Source organism: Phocoena sinus, chromosome 3, assembly GCF_008692025.1.
Source record: "Phocoena sinus isolate mPhoSin1 chromosome 3, mPhoSin1.pri, whole genome shotgun sequence".
NCBI classification, from domain to species: domain Eukaryota; kingdom Metazoa; phylum Chordata; class Mammalia; order Artiodactyla; family Phocoenidae; genus Phocoena; species Phocoena sinus.
In genome coordinates, this window is record NC_045765.1 from 10,104,368 (window position 1) to 10,119,702 (window position 15,335).

Here is a 15,335-nt window from a genome sequence, read left to right on the forward strand (position 1 = left end):
TTGTACAGCAACTATACTTCAATAAAAATAAAAATAAAATAATAAAAACAATAATTGGTAAAAATCCACAGTCCAATGATGTCCTTTAAGAAAGAGGCTTAGCAAACATATTTAAATTTTTATAATTCTTTCATATTGAAATTTTTCTTATGCTTTATACATAGATTAATTTCCAGCAAGTTTTCTAATGTTACCCACATTTTTTTTTTCTTTTCCATGAGAGTTTTAACATGTAGGGATGGGGTCAAATGAAGTCTTTCCCACGTTGTTTACATTCAAGAGTATCCAGTGACTCCCTTCATGCCTTTGGGATGAACTGGGACCACTAGTCTTTCCCACATTCTTCACATCTGTATGGTATCTCTCCAGTGTGAAGTCTCATATGTCTTTGAAAGTTTGTGTGATAAATGAAGGCCTTCCCACATTTATCACATTTAAAGGGTTTCTTTCAGGACTTCCCTGGTGGCACAGTGGTTAAGAATCCACCTGCCAATGCAGGGGACACGGGTTTGAGCCTTGGTCCAGGAAGATCCCACCTGCTGTGGAGCAACTAAGCCCGTGTGACACAGCTACTGAACCTGCACTCTAGAGCCCACGAGCCACAACTACTGAAGCCCACACACCTAGAGCCCATGCTCTGCAACAAGAGAAGCCACTGCAATGAGAAACCCGTGCACTGCAACGAAGAGTAGCCCCTGCTCGCCACAACTAGAGAAAGCCCACGTGCAGTAACAAAGACCCAATGCAGTCAAAAATAAAAATGTTTTAAAAAATAAATAAATAAAATAAAGGGTTTCTCTCAAGTATGAATTCTTTCATGTACTTGCACATAACTGGAACAACTGAAGCCTTTACCGCATATTTTACATTCATAGGGTTTCTCTCCAGTGTGTCTCCTTTCATGTATTTGAAATGAACTGGGAGAAAAGAATGTTTTCTCACATTCCTTACATTTATAAGGTCCATCTCCACTGTGAATGATCATGTGTGCTCGGAAGCTAGAAAGAGAAAGCCTTTCCCACACTGCTTACATTCACAGGGTTTCTCTCCTTTGTGAGTCCTCTTGTGTGTATGTAAGGAACTCTGGTATCTGTAGGCTTTCCCACATGCCTTACATTGATAGGGTTTCTCTCCAGTATGAATTCTTCCATGTCTTTGAAGAGAACTGGGGCAGCTGAATGCTTTGGTACGTTTTTTACATTCATATGGTTCCTCGCCACTGTGATTTCTTTCATGTATTTTGAAACCTAGATGAGAATTGAAAGCTTTACCACATTCGTTACATTTGTAGGGTTTCTCTCCAGTGTGATTTCTTTCATGTATTTTTAAACCTCAAAGGGAAATATAAGCCTTACTACATTGCTTACATTCATAGAACTGCTCTTCTGTGCCAGTTCTGTCATGTGTTTGATATCTATAGGCTCTTCCAGAGCGTTTACAATGATAGGGTTTCTCTTCAGTGTGAGTTCTTTCATGCACTCAAAGTGTAACTGGAGGGCTTCCCTGGTGGCGCAGTGGTTGAGAGTCCGCCTGCCGATGCAGGGGACATGGGTTCGTGCCCCGGCCCGGGAGGATCCCACGTGCTGTGGAGTGGCTGGGCCTATGAGCCATGGCCGCTGAGCCTGTGCGTCCGGAGCCTGTGCTCCGCAGCGGGAGAGGCCACAGCAGTGAGGGACCCACATACCGCAAAAAAAAAAAAAGTGTAACTGGAACAACTGAGGGCTTTCCAACATTCCTTACATTTATAAGGAGCATCTCCAGTATGTGTTATCACATGTCTTCGAAGGGTTTTGAGACACATAATAAAAGCTTTCCCACAGTCTTTACATTTATACATTTTCTCTCCATTGTGATTTTTCATGTTTTTTAAAACACTGCAGATAACCAAAGGCTTTCCCACATGCCTTACATTTATACGTCTTCTCTCCATATTTCTGATACTCATATGGTTTGTGTTCAGTGTGACATCTCATATGTCTATTAAGGGATGAATGACATGTAAAGATTTTTTCACATGCACCGCATTCATGTGGTTTTACTCCAGTAGTTTTCTTGTTCAGACTGAGATTTGGAATAAGGCTGAAGTTTTCTCCACATGGACTACCCTCTTTATTTTCACAGAGTGCCTCAACCATATGACTTCTGTAAATAATGAGAAGCACACTGTTAATTATTTCTTTATTAATGATTTTATACTTATTATATTTATTATGATTTATAGGGATAGTGTAGAGTTTCTCCCTCGCCTGAATTGTTTGAAATTGAATATACTGAATGCTCTGCAAGAGAACTTCACCCTTGAGACTATTTAAACGGTAACATTCATACGGAGGGTTTACTAATACTGTTTCCAAGAGAAATATTTTACAAACACTGAATGACTATGTCACATTTCAGACAGTATTTTGGGGAAATTTTTTCTTTCTTTTGTTTTTGTTTTTGAAAATTTTCTAATAAATACATTTAAAGCAGGGATTATTTGTCGTTTGCTTCTATGTATTTATTTATTTATTTAACATCTTTATTGGAGTATAATTGCTTTACAATCATGTGTTGGTTTCTGTGTTTACTTTTTTAAAAAATATCATAACATACTAGGATGCTCACATGAGACACTGCTTCTCATTGTGAGTGCAAGTCAGCTTAGTTTTCTCTCCTGGTTTTTGTACTGATCTTCAATGACATGATCTTCCCATGTTTTCCCTAAAATGTAGACCCAGAAAAATAATTCCAAAGTATTAGAAGTTACAGAAAAACTATTAGAGTCTAGGTCCATGCCTAGAGCTGTGACCATGTCTAGTTTACTTACCAACATTCTTCCTTTTCCACGTTCCACATCTTGGAACAATGTCGGTGGGCAAGAAAACTCATTCTCAAACTGACAAAGTGAAGGAATGTTGTCGTCCTTACCTATTGAGGCCAGGTTCCAGAAGATTTCCAGCATCACATCTCTGTCGTTTCTTCTGTGAAGGATCCAGTAAAGCCCACTCTTTCATGGTGAAGTTCACAGCCACATCCTCAAAAGCTACTGAGTCCTAAAAATATCCCCAATAAATGTACAGTCAGATGCATGACACTGACAGCACTAGACATCTATACTCCATCTATAGGAGGGTTATGTGTGAGTCTGTCTTCTCCAAACATTTATCTATGACTTTTATCTAACTATGATCATCAAAATCTTACTCTCTGTCCACACTTACTCCTTCGTAAGTTTTTTGGGTTTTTTTTTCCCGCCATGCTGTGCAGCATGCAGGATCTTGGTTCCCCGACCAGGGATCAAACCCGGGCCCCCTGCAGTGGAAGCACAGAGTCCTAACCACTGGACCAATAGGGAAGTCCCACTCCTTTTTAGAGTTTAATGGTATCACGAGCACATGCAAATTATTTACACATTTTTACTGTGATCAAATTTTTTCTCTCTAACATCTCATTTCTCTCTAACAGCATGGTGCGCAGCATGTTGGGAAATGGTTGGGAAATGCTATAGGAACGAAACAAATATTATCATTTTAAGACCACTAATTCCTTGTGAGAAAGATTCTTTCATCTTCTTCCTTATCACCCCACCATTCACAGCACTCCATGAGGCAAAGGGTCAAATCTGCATGAGCTTTCAATAAATAAAAACCCAGTGAAGAACTGGAAGCTTTTTCTTCTAGTCCCATGACCCAACATGCAAGTCCAGGAGGCCTGTAGAAATCAAACTTGTAAAAAAGCCCAGCTGGTCACACTGTCCTAAAGTCATCCAGGCCATTAGAAGTAATCAGAGGCAGCTGCCTGAATGTAAATATTCCTGTGGGCAAGTGTTGCTTTTAACTTGTGTAATATTTGTCACAGACACAATTCTTCACTTTTTCCCCTGATCTGATAGGTTAAAACATTATTTGAAACTTAAGAGCTCAGACATGAGGAAGAGGCATGACAACTTAGAATGAAAGAATCCCTAAACTCATGTGCCTTGGGGCTGCTTCCAGGCATTTTTTAGAACAGCTAATGAGATGATGTACCAAAAGATCTCTTTCCAGTCAATCCTGAATGGTGCACCCTGATCCTTGTTGCACTTGAGGAACAGGTTAAGAGCTGTAGATTGTAAGTTCACTGAAGTCCACAATGGCTTGATGGTAAATTAGCCCACGATTATAAAATATGTAAAAATGTCAGCAGTGCTTTCCTCCAAAAGAATATAAAATCTCCATCCTCCAATTTCAGGAAGAAGCTATTCCCAACCAGCCAATGTTGATGGTGTCCTGCTAACTTCCAGTCTGGAATTTAGGGAACTTAGAATATGTCATTCTCGGTCTCACTAGAAGAAAATGAAAGACCTTGAAATGAACAACCCTTCTGAGATCCATGTGTGCATTGAGGTCAAAGGGCAAGCCAGTGTCTCCAAAACTGGGAAAGAGAAAAGGAAGATGGAATTTTGAAATGTGCCCCAAATATTGTTCCTAATAAAGCCTATACTGACAAAAAAGTCTATTTATTTACTAGGCCAGAATCTAATACAAAGACAAAAAAAACCAAAAAAGACAGAATACAACATCCATGAACCCCAGGATAATGTTCTTGAACAGAATGTTTAAAATACACATAATACTAATACCTGAAGGAAAAAACGGAAAGAAACAGAAAAAATAAGTGAATTAATAAACACCAAAATTTTGGACTTCCCTGTTGGTGCAGTGGTTAAGAAACTGCCTGCCAGTGCAGGGGACATGGGTTTGAGCCCTGGTCCGGGAAGATCCCACATGCAATGGAGCAACTAAGCCAGTGTGCCACAACTACTGAGCCTGTGCTCTAGAGCCCGCGAACCACAACTACTGAGCCTGCGTGCCACAACTACTGAAGCCCGGGGGCCTAGAGCCCGTGCTCCACAAGAGAAGCCACCGCAATGAGAAGTCCGCGCACCGCAACGAAGAGCAGCCCCCACTTCCCGCAACTAGAGAAAGCTCGAACTCAGCAACAAAGACCCAATGCAGCCAAAAAATTAATTAATTAATTAATTAACCCAGAAAACAACAACAACAAAATTTCCTAAAATTAATGACAGACTGCAAACTGTAGATACAGAAACACTAAATATGAAAACATCAGAAGTGCACACCCAAGTACAGTAGACCCTTGAACAACATGGGTGTGAACTGTATGGGTCCACCTATATGTATATTTTTTCAATAAATATACAGTCAGCCCTCCATACTTATGGATGTGCATCCCATGAATACGGAAGGCCAACTATGGGACTTGAGCGTTCATGGATTTCAGTATCTGTGGCAGATTCTGGAACCAATCCCTCAAGGGCACCAAGGGACGACTACATTATCATATTCAAACTAGTGAAAAATCAAAGACAAAAAGGATGTATTGAAAGAAGCCAGAGGGGAAAACACTTCTTAGGTTCAGAGAAACAAAAATTTGAATTAATCAGACTTCTTTTCAGACATTGTACAAACAAGAACAGAATGGCACAAAATATTTAAAGTTTTGAAATTAAAAAAAACACTCTCCTAGAACTTTTAAAAATTAATTAATTAATTTCTGGCCGTGTTGGGTCTTCATTGCTGTGCGCAGGCTTTCTCTAGTTCCGGCAAGCGGGGGTTACTCTTCGTTGCAGTGCACGGGCTTCTCATTGTGGTGGCTTCTCTTGTTGCGGAGCACAGCTCTAGGTGCATGGGCTTCAGTAGTTGTGGCACGCAGACTCAGTAGTTTTGGCTCGCAGGCTCTAGAGCGCAGGCTCAGTAGCTGTGGCACACTGGCTTAGTTGTTCCATGGCATGTGGGATCTTCCTGGACCAGGGCTCAAACCCATGTCCACTGCATTGGCAGGCGGATTCTTAACCACTGCACCACCAGGGAAGCTCACTCTTGTAGAATTGTGTCAAGCAAAATCATTCTTCAAAAATAAAGAAGAAATAAGGGGGACTTCCCTGGTGGTGCAGTGGCTAAGACTCCATGCTCCCAATGCAGGGGGTTTGGGTTCAATCCCTGGCCAGGGAATTAGATCCCACATGCTGCAACTAAGAGTTTGTATGCTGCAACTAAAGATCCTGCATGCCGCAACTAAAGATCCTGTAAGCTGCAATGAAGATCCCATGTGCCGCAACTAAGAACCGACGCAGCCAAGTAAATAAATATTTTTAAAAAAGAATAAGGACCTTCTGAGACAAAAATTGAGGGAATTTGTCATTAGTACACCTACTTTGAATGAATGTTCAAAAATTCATCAGAAAAAATGTAAATGACAACAGTGGAGGATTATAAAAGGAATAAAGGATGGTAAAGTATCTTTGAGATTTACTGTCATTAATGTAACAGATGGTACTTTGTTTAAAATAATATTAGCAACAATGTATTTGGTAATAATAAGCTTATAGATAAGTGAAATAAATGACAGCAATATGACAAGGGACAGGGAAGGGAGAATTGGGAACAATGTGGTATGAGCTACCTGTACAACCAGTGAAATGGTATAATGATACAGACACACCTTGAAGTTATTTTGGGCGTGGTTCCAGACCACCGCAGTAAAATGAATATTGCAGTGAAGCCATTAACATGATTTTTTTGGTTTCCCAGTGCATATAAAACACTATACTGTAGGGAATCCCCTGTTTTCCAGTAGTTAGGACTTGGTGCTTTCACTGCCAAGGGCCCAGGTTTAATCCCTAGTCGGGTAACTAAGATCCCACAAGCTGCGTGGTGTAGCCAAACAAACGAACAAATGAAAAACTATACTGTAATCTGTTAAGTTGCAATAACATTATGCCTAGAAAAAATGAACATACCTTAATTAAAAGATAATGGTGTTAGGGCTTCCCTGGTGGCGCAGTGGTTGAGAATCTGCCTGCTAATGCAGGGGACACGGGTTCAAGCCCTGGTCTGGGAAGATCCCACATGCTGCGGAGCAACTACGCCCATGAGCCACAACTACTGAGCCTGTGCGTCTGGAGCCTGTGCTCCACAACAAGAGAGGCCGCGATAGTGAGAGGCCCGTGCACTGCGATGAAGAGTGGCCCCTGCTTGCCACAACTAGAGAAATCCCTCGCACAGAAACGAAGACCCAACATAGCCAAAAAGAAAAAAAAAAAAAAAAGAAAAAGATAATGCTGTTAGAAAAATGGTGCCAATAGCTTGCCTGCCAGAGTTGCTACAAATGCAATATCTGCAAAGTGCAATAAAGCAAAGCACAGTAAAATGAGGTATGCCTATACTTGACAGAGAATGTGGCTTAGTTGTAAATGTACACTGCAAACTCAAAGGCAACCACAAAAAATATTTTTTAAAAATGTGTTATTGATATGCTAAGAGCAGATAAAAAAATGAATCATGTAAATTGCTCAATTAAAGCCAGAGAAGGCAGGAAAAAGGTGGAAGACAGAAACAAAAAACAAGGACAAGGGACTTCCCTGGTAGCACAGTGGTTAAGAATCCACCTGCCAATGCAGGGGACACGGGTTTGAGCCCTGGTCCGGGAAGATCCCACATGCCATGGAGCAACTAAGCCTGTGCTCTAGAGACTGCAGGCCACAACTGCTGAGCCTGTGTGCCACAACTACTGAAGCCTGCACGCCTAGAGCTGGTGCTCCACAACAAGAGAAGCCACTGCAATGAGGAGCCTGTGCACCGCAACGAAGAGTAGCCCCCACTCGCCACAATTAGAGAAAGCCCGTGTGCAGAAGACCCAACACAGCCAAAAATAAATAAATAAATAAAAATTAAATGAACAAACAAACAAAAACAAGGGCAAGAAAGAGAAAACAGTAACAGGTATGGTAAATATTCATCTGACCTGATCAACAACTTTAATCATCAATGCTCTCAATACAGTTGAAAGACAGATGCAGTAATATCAGATTTAAAAAATCACAGTTATATGTTGCCTATAAGAAACCCACTTTAGGGATTTCCCTCGTGGTCCAGTGACTAAGACTCCATGCTCACAATGCAGGGGGCCCGGGTTCGATCCCTGGTCAGGGAACTAGATCCAACATGCTGCAACTAAGAGTTTGCAGGCCACAACTAAAGGTTCCACATGCTGCAACTAAAAGCGTTGGCATGCCGCAACTAAAAAATCTCACATGTTGCAACTAAAGACCCCGCATCCCACAACTAAAGATCCCGCATGCTGCAATGAAGATCCCATGTGCTGTAACTAAGACCAGGCGCAGCCAAATAAATATTAAAAAAAAAAGAAACCCACTTAATTTTATTTATTTATTTATTTATTTTTAAATTTTTTATTTTTGGCTGCGTTGGGTCTTCATTGCTGTGTGCGGGCTTTCTCTAGTTGTGGCGAGCAGGGGCTGCTCTTCCTTGCAGTGTGTGGGCTCTAGGTGCGTGGGCTTCAGTAATTGTGGCATGTGGGCTTAGTAGTTGTGGCTCACAGGCTCTAGAGTGCAGGCTCAGTAGTTGTGGCGCACAGGCTTAATTGCTCTGCGGCATGTGGGATCTTCCTGGACCAGGGCTCGAACCCGTGTCCTCTTTATTGGCAGGGGGATTCTTAACCACTGTGCCACCAGGGAAGCCCAAGCAACCCACTTTAAACATATAAAGACTCAGATGAAAGGTAAAGGAATGGAGAAAAATGTCCCACGCCAACACTAATGAAGGAAAGCTGGTGTAGACGTATGAATTTCAGACAATGCAGATTTCAGACCAAGGAAAACTCACAGATGAAGAGGGCATTACATAAAGACAAAGGGGCCCATTCTCCATGAAGGCATAGCAATTCTTCATGTGTACATGCATAACAAAAGAGGGGCATTAGAATGCAAGGAGAAAGGAGCTGATAGAATGCAAGGAGAAACAGATGAATCCACTACTATAGTGGAAGACTTCAATGTCCCCTTACCATAAATTATAAATTCCAACAGGAGAAAATCAGGACAGTTAAACTGATCAGCACAATAAAACAACTAGATTTAACTGTGATCTATGGAATACTTAAGGCAATAACAGCAGAATATGCATTCTTTATAAGTTCACATGGAATGTTCACCAAGACAGACTACATTTTGTAACACAGAACACACCTTAATAAACTGAAAGAAAAGAAACCATATGAAATATGCTCTCAGTCCACATTGACATATTCTAGAGGTAAATGACAGGAAGATAGCTGGAAACCCCTAATATACATGGCAATTCAATAACAGAATTCTAATAATATGTGGGATCACAGAAGAAGTCTCAAGAGAGACTATTTTGTGACTAAAGGAAATGAAAATACACCTTATTAAAGGCTGTGGGATGCAGCATAACTAATGTAAAGAGGGAAGTTTAGGCTATCAAGTTTCTAGGCTACACGAGAAGTTTCTAGGCTACACTAGAAAAACCCAAAGATCTATATTCAATAACGTAAGCATCTAACAGAGGAAGCAATAAAAATAACAGCAAATTAAAATGGGAGTAAGCAGAAGAAAAGAAACATTTAAAGTTAAAAGAGAAATCAGTGTAATTATGGGAAAGCAATAGAGAAAATTAACAAAACCAAAAGCTGGTTCTTTGAAAGATTAATTTAATAAAATTGATAAACATCTAGTCAAGATTACCAGGCAAAGAGGGAAGACAGAAATTATTAATATCAAAAATGAAAGGAGAGGGAAATAAAAAATGAAAAAAGATTTGATACAATCTAACATCCACTATGATAATAAACTAATAATAGAAGGGAACTCTCTGTTCTTAAAAAAAAAATCTACACAACACTTGTAGTTAATATTGTACTTAATGGTAAGTAACTGGATGCTTCACAGGGAATTTAAGAACAGGGCAAGGAAGCATCTATCCAACATTGTACTGGAAGCTCTGGCCAATGCAGTAAGACATGAAAAGAAAATAAAAGGTACATAGACTGGTAAGCAAGAAATAAGACTGTCTTTGTTCTATATGACATGATTTTCTATGTAAAGCATCTGATAGCATCCACAACAAACAGACATAACTCTGGGAATTAATAAAAGTGTACAGCAAGGCTGAAGAATATAAATATCAATTGCTTTCCTGTAAACACACAAAAAATGTATTCAACTGATCTTTGACAAAGAAGTAAAGGCAATTCAACGGACACAAGAAAACCTTAAAAAAATAATTATGGAAATAACAGTTAGCCACATACAAAGCACACACACACTCACATATGTACATGCAAAAGGAAGGTAAACACAAGCCTTTCACAAAAATTAACTCAAAGTAGATCAGAAATCTAAATGTGAAATGCAAAAGTAAAAACTCCTAGATATAACATAAGAGGAAATCTAGGTGACCTTGTCTGTAGTGATGACTTTTCAGATACAACACCAAAAAAACAAAAAATCCACAAAGAAAAAAAATGTTATACTTCTTTAGTATGAAAAACTTGTGTCCTGGGAAAGTGTTAAGACAGGTCACAGACAAGGCTAAAATCTTTGTAAATATCTGATAAATGACTGGTATCCAAAATATACAAAGAACTCAAACTCAACAGTAAAAATACCAACAACCCAGTTAAAAATGGGCTAAAGATCAGAATAGACACCTCACTAAAGAAAATATACAAATGAGAAATAAGCAGTATGAAAACATGCTCAACATATGTTCTTGGAGAATTACCAAAAAAGAGAGAGAAAGAGATGTCCCTACACACTTATACATGGCTAAAATGAAAAGACTCAAAACACCAGACACAGCCAAGACGTGAAGCTGCAGGTAATCCTCATTCACTGCTGGTGGGAACAGAATTTGGTATGCCTACGTTTGAGGTTAGGAATTTTATGTCAAAACTAATTATACTCTTATATAGTAAGATCCAGCAATCACACCTTGGTATTGACCTAAATGAGCTGAAACCTTACATTCACAAAAAACCTGCATATGAATGTTTGTATGTACTTTATATTCATAATTGCAAGAGTTAGAGGTAAGCAAGATATTCTTCAAGTGTCGAATGGATAAACAATCAGTTGGCATATCCATACGATAAAATATTGTTCAGTAAAAAAAAAGAAATGAGGTATCGAGCCATGAAAACACATGGAGGAAACACAAAAGCATATTGCTAAGTGAAGGAAGACAATCTGACAAGGCTATATACTGTATGATTTCAAATGTAAGACATTCTGAAAAAGACAAAATTACAAGCTAGTAAAAAGATCTTTGGTTGATAAGGACTTGGGGGTTGGAGGGAGGAACGGATGAACCAACAGGTGGAGCTTAAGGGATTTGACGGAAATGAAACTACTCTATATACTACAGAAATGATGGATATATGTCATTAAACGTTTGCAACCCCAGAGAGCATATAACACAAATAGTCAAGAATAATGTAAACTGTGGACTTCAACACATGAATATGGGTTCAGTAATTGTAACAAATGTACTATAGTAATACAAGATGTAAAAAGTAGTGCAAACTATGTGGATGCAGAGGGGTTATTTTTCTTCTAAGGAAAAGAAGAATTACAGGAACACAATATACAATAGATAAAGGAATCCAAAGGAAAGAAAGCAAATATTTGAATCAGCTGAGATAAGCACACCACTTCCCTACAGTTCAAAACAAAAACCCACATTCAGAAAGTTAAACATGTTCTTAAAATTGTGATCCAGACACTCCTGACTGAGATAGAACCCCTAGAAGTGAGTCTGTCCCTGGTGAAGAAGGGTAAGGACCCCAAAATAAAACTCTGGCAGCAGTACATACTCTTCTCTTGCCTGGCGGTATGCAAGCCCTTCCTCCCCCAGGCTTCCATTCTCACAAGTAAGGATTTCTCAGCAGCTTCCAACCCAAATGAACTCCCAAATTCCTAAACACTTTGACAAGGAGACAGAACACCAACCTCCACAGACTACCCTGTGCACAAATTACACTGAATGCACCGACACTATGGATGCAACACTCAAAAAAATAATGTCTAAAAATGTCTAGGTCTAAAGAAACCACAACTACAACCCCCTCGCCCCCATGTGCACTTGCTTTCCCAGATTTCCAGGGCTCTGTAGTTTCACTCCTTCCATGGTGGGTGCAACCAGGTAGGAGGTAGGCTCCCCAAGAAGAACCAACTGGACCTTCAAGTACTTCCCTTTGCAGACTTAAGGAGGCATTAACTTGGGTCGCTGACCACAGTCCTCTACACCCCACTGGAGTTGTTTGGGACCTACTTTTATATTTTAAACGACACAAACCCAGTGTTTGAACAATCCAGCAAAATCATTCAAACCCAGTATTTTTGTAGAAAGGAAGGAAGAAAATCATAAGGCACTTTTACTAGTTTAACCAGAAAACCCCAAATATCTATTTATTTGTAAAAGAAGATGTCAGTTAATTATCATTTTCATGGTAATACACTGTTTTGTAAATAATTAACCACACTTGAACACTTCTGATTTTCAAGTCTAAGTCCTGGAATTCCTATTGAAATCATCCAAAAAGAAAGTACGCACCTCAGAAACTTACTACCCATTCTCAGGGGAAGAAAAAAGTGAAACCACAATCCTTTCCTTTTTTGAGAAAAGAAAGCATAAAGCACTTTTATTGCAATAATAAAACTTGAAACTCATATGTAGTGTAGGGGGTAGGGATAGGGGTGGAGGAGTAGGCAGCAATTTCTCTCACCAAATCGCTACACCGGACAGCAAAGAGGTGAGGCGGGGGAGGCGAAGCCAGGAAACTCTGAGATCAGCAGGGGGAGATGAGCATCAAAAAACAAGAGATGCTGAAGCTGTGATGACCAACATCATTTTCTTAAAACAACACTCAAGGATTTGTCATGATGGCTGGTGTTTCATGGGTGTTAAGTGTCTACAAACAGCAACTTCAATTTAACTTTCAATTAAAGTTCTTAAAATTTACAAGTGGAACTTGGATAGCTATGAGATTACAAAAATCCTGAACATCCATTAGAAAAACCACAGGATGAAAAAAAAAAAAGCCAGGCCATGAAGAAGGCTTCAGAGGTCCCTGCTGGCCCAGGGACAGACACCTGTAGTGTCCAACATCTCAGTGAAAACGATCTGCTTTCAAAAGGCAGAGGGTTTAAGGGGAGGGTGAAGGTGGGGCAGTGGAGGCAAAGACTCTCCCCCTTCCCACTTTAGTGAAACCACAATTCTTAACAAATGGAATGTAATCCTGGGATATTTTCTTTTGGCTTAAATACACCTCTTTCTTGCCTCTTCGAAAATCTCTTACATTGTCTTTCAAGCTCTATAAATTAGATACATTTCACCTTTATTGAAAGAGACTTAAATAAGTGAATAAATCTTTTCAAGGTGACAAAATCAGAGGGGGTAGTTCTTACAGGACAGTTCGCCCAGGAAAGTTCCAAAGAAGAACCTCATCAAAGGATTTCCCATAGGATGTTTGTCCCTAGAAAATAAATTTGGACAAAAGATTTCATACAACAAATTCCAGGTGGTTATTCTCTGCTTTCCTCTCACGTAAAATACCCACAGACAAAAAAAAAAAAAAAAAAAAAAAGCCAACCATGGCTCAGTGTTAAAGGATATACAGTTAAAATACTGGACCTCTTTGAAATGAACCCCGAAAATGGACAGTTGGTAATGCTGTTGTGAATCAGTGTGGGGAAGAGTGTTTTGGGAATGCGGGGAGCGATCTGGAAATTTAGGCATTTGTTGCCAGCTACTCTGGGGGGACAGCATCGTGGATTTGAAATCTTGTTTCCCAAACAGTTGGAAAACTCAGGAGGAAAGTGGTCCCCCTGTGTCAAAAAGGAGAGGCTGGGAACCCACAGACCACAGATCCTTCCACGCACGAACCCCCGGAGACCTAGTCAGTACTGTCCCCTGATGACCCTCCCCGTGGTCACCGCACAATATGAGGGATACGCGGGGCTGCGGGCACAGAGCTGCCCAGAGAGGCCCCGGGGTAAGGGCCCCAGTCGCCGCGCGCAGTGACAGGACAGGATGCGCGGAGGCCCCGCTACCGGCCCCGCCCCCACGCTGCGAGCCGGAGGGAATGAGGTCTGAGCGGCGGCGCAGGGGTGGACTCGGTCCGCAGACTCGGGAGTTGACCGCGGGGAGGCCCGGGTCCCGCCACGGCCGGTTCCAACCAGCCTCTCCTCTCCGTCTCCGCACGCCAAGGGGCAGCACACTCACCATTTCTAGGTTTCCTGGGTCCCTCCTAACGACCAGTGCAGATCACAGCGCGACAGAGACTGTGGCAAAGGAACTAGCAACGGTGAAGGGCACAGAAGAGTCGACCCTGGGGTCGGCCAAAGCGAGTGGATAAAACCAAGTCGGGAAGCTGTGTAGCACCACTCACCTGGCCCACAGGCGCCCCTGATTGGACAGACGTATGCTGCACCCCTTGGAGAAAGTTTTGCTCTGCAGAATTCTCTGTGGCCTGTGGGGAGAGCCTGTCTCCACCTGGCACATTTGACGTTTTTTTAAAAATTTATTTATTTGGCTGCCTGGGGTCTTAATTGCCGCATGCGGGATCTTCCGTTGTGGCATGTGGGCTCTTTCATTGCAGCTGTGTGGGCTCTGTGTTGCAGCGTGCGGGCTTCTCTCTAGTTGTGGTGCGGGGGCTCCAGAGCGTCTGGGCTCTGTAGTTGAAGCACGGACTCTCTAGCTGTGGCATGCAGGCTCAGTTGCCACGCGGCATGTGGGATCTTAGTTCCCGGACCAGGGATGGAACCCGCGTCCCCTGCATTGGAAGGTGGATTCTTAACCACTGGACCACCAGGGAAGTGCGGGTACATTTGATTTTAAACCGAACTTTTATCTGGTCTGGGCTACTTTTGATTGTGGTAATATACATGCAATAAAAATTTACATTGTCATTATTTTTAAAGTATATGGGTAAACATTGTGAAATACATTAACATTGTGAAACCAATCTCCGGAATTATTTTCGTCTTCCAAAACCACAACTCCATACCCACTAGACAACAACTCCTCATTCTCCCCGTCACCCAGCCCCTGGCCAAAAGCCATTCTACTTTATGTCTTTATGAATTTGACTATGCCAGGTAACTCATACAAGTGGAATCATACTGTTTCAACTTTTTTGACAGGCTGATTACAATTAGCATAATGTCCTCAAGGTTCATCCATGTTGCAGCAGGTGTCAGATTTGCTTTCTTTTAAAAGCCTAACAACACCCTGATGTGTGTATGTGCCTTGTTTCTTTGATCCATTCAACCATTGATGGATGCTTGAGTTACCTCCACCTTTTGGTTATTGGGAATAATGCTGATATGAACACAATTGGATATGTATCTTTCAATTCGAGTCACTGCTTTCAATTCTATTTCAATTCCCTGAAGTAAATTTGCCAGATGGTAACTCAGTTGAAATTTTTTGAGGAATCGCCTTGTTGTTTTTCATACTATCAACAAG

The 15,335-nt window shown here is 41.0% G+C and overlaps 1 pseudogene; it reads right to left on the reverse strand.

The window, feature by feature from the left end:
- Positions 1-799: 799 nt before the first annotated feature.
- LOC116750661 lies at positions 800-14,093 on the reverse strand (annotated as a pseudogene).
- Positions 14,094-15,335: the final 1,242 nt, after the last annotated feature.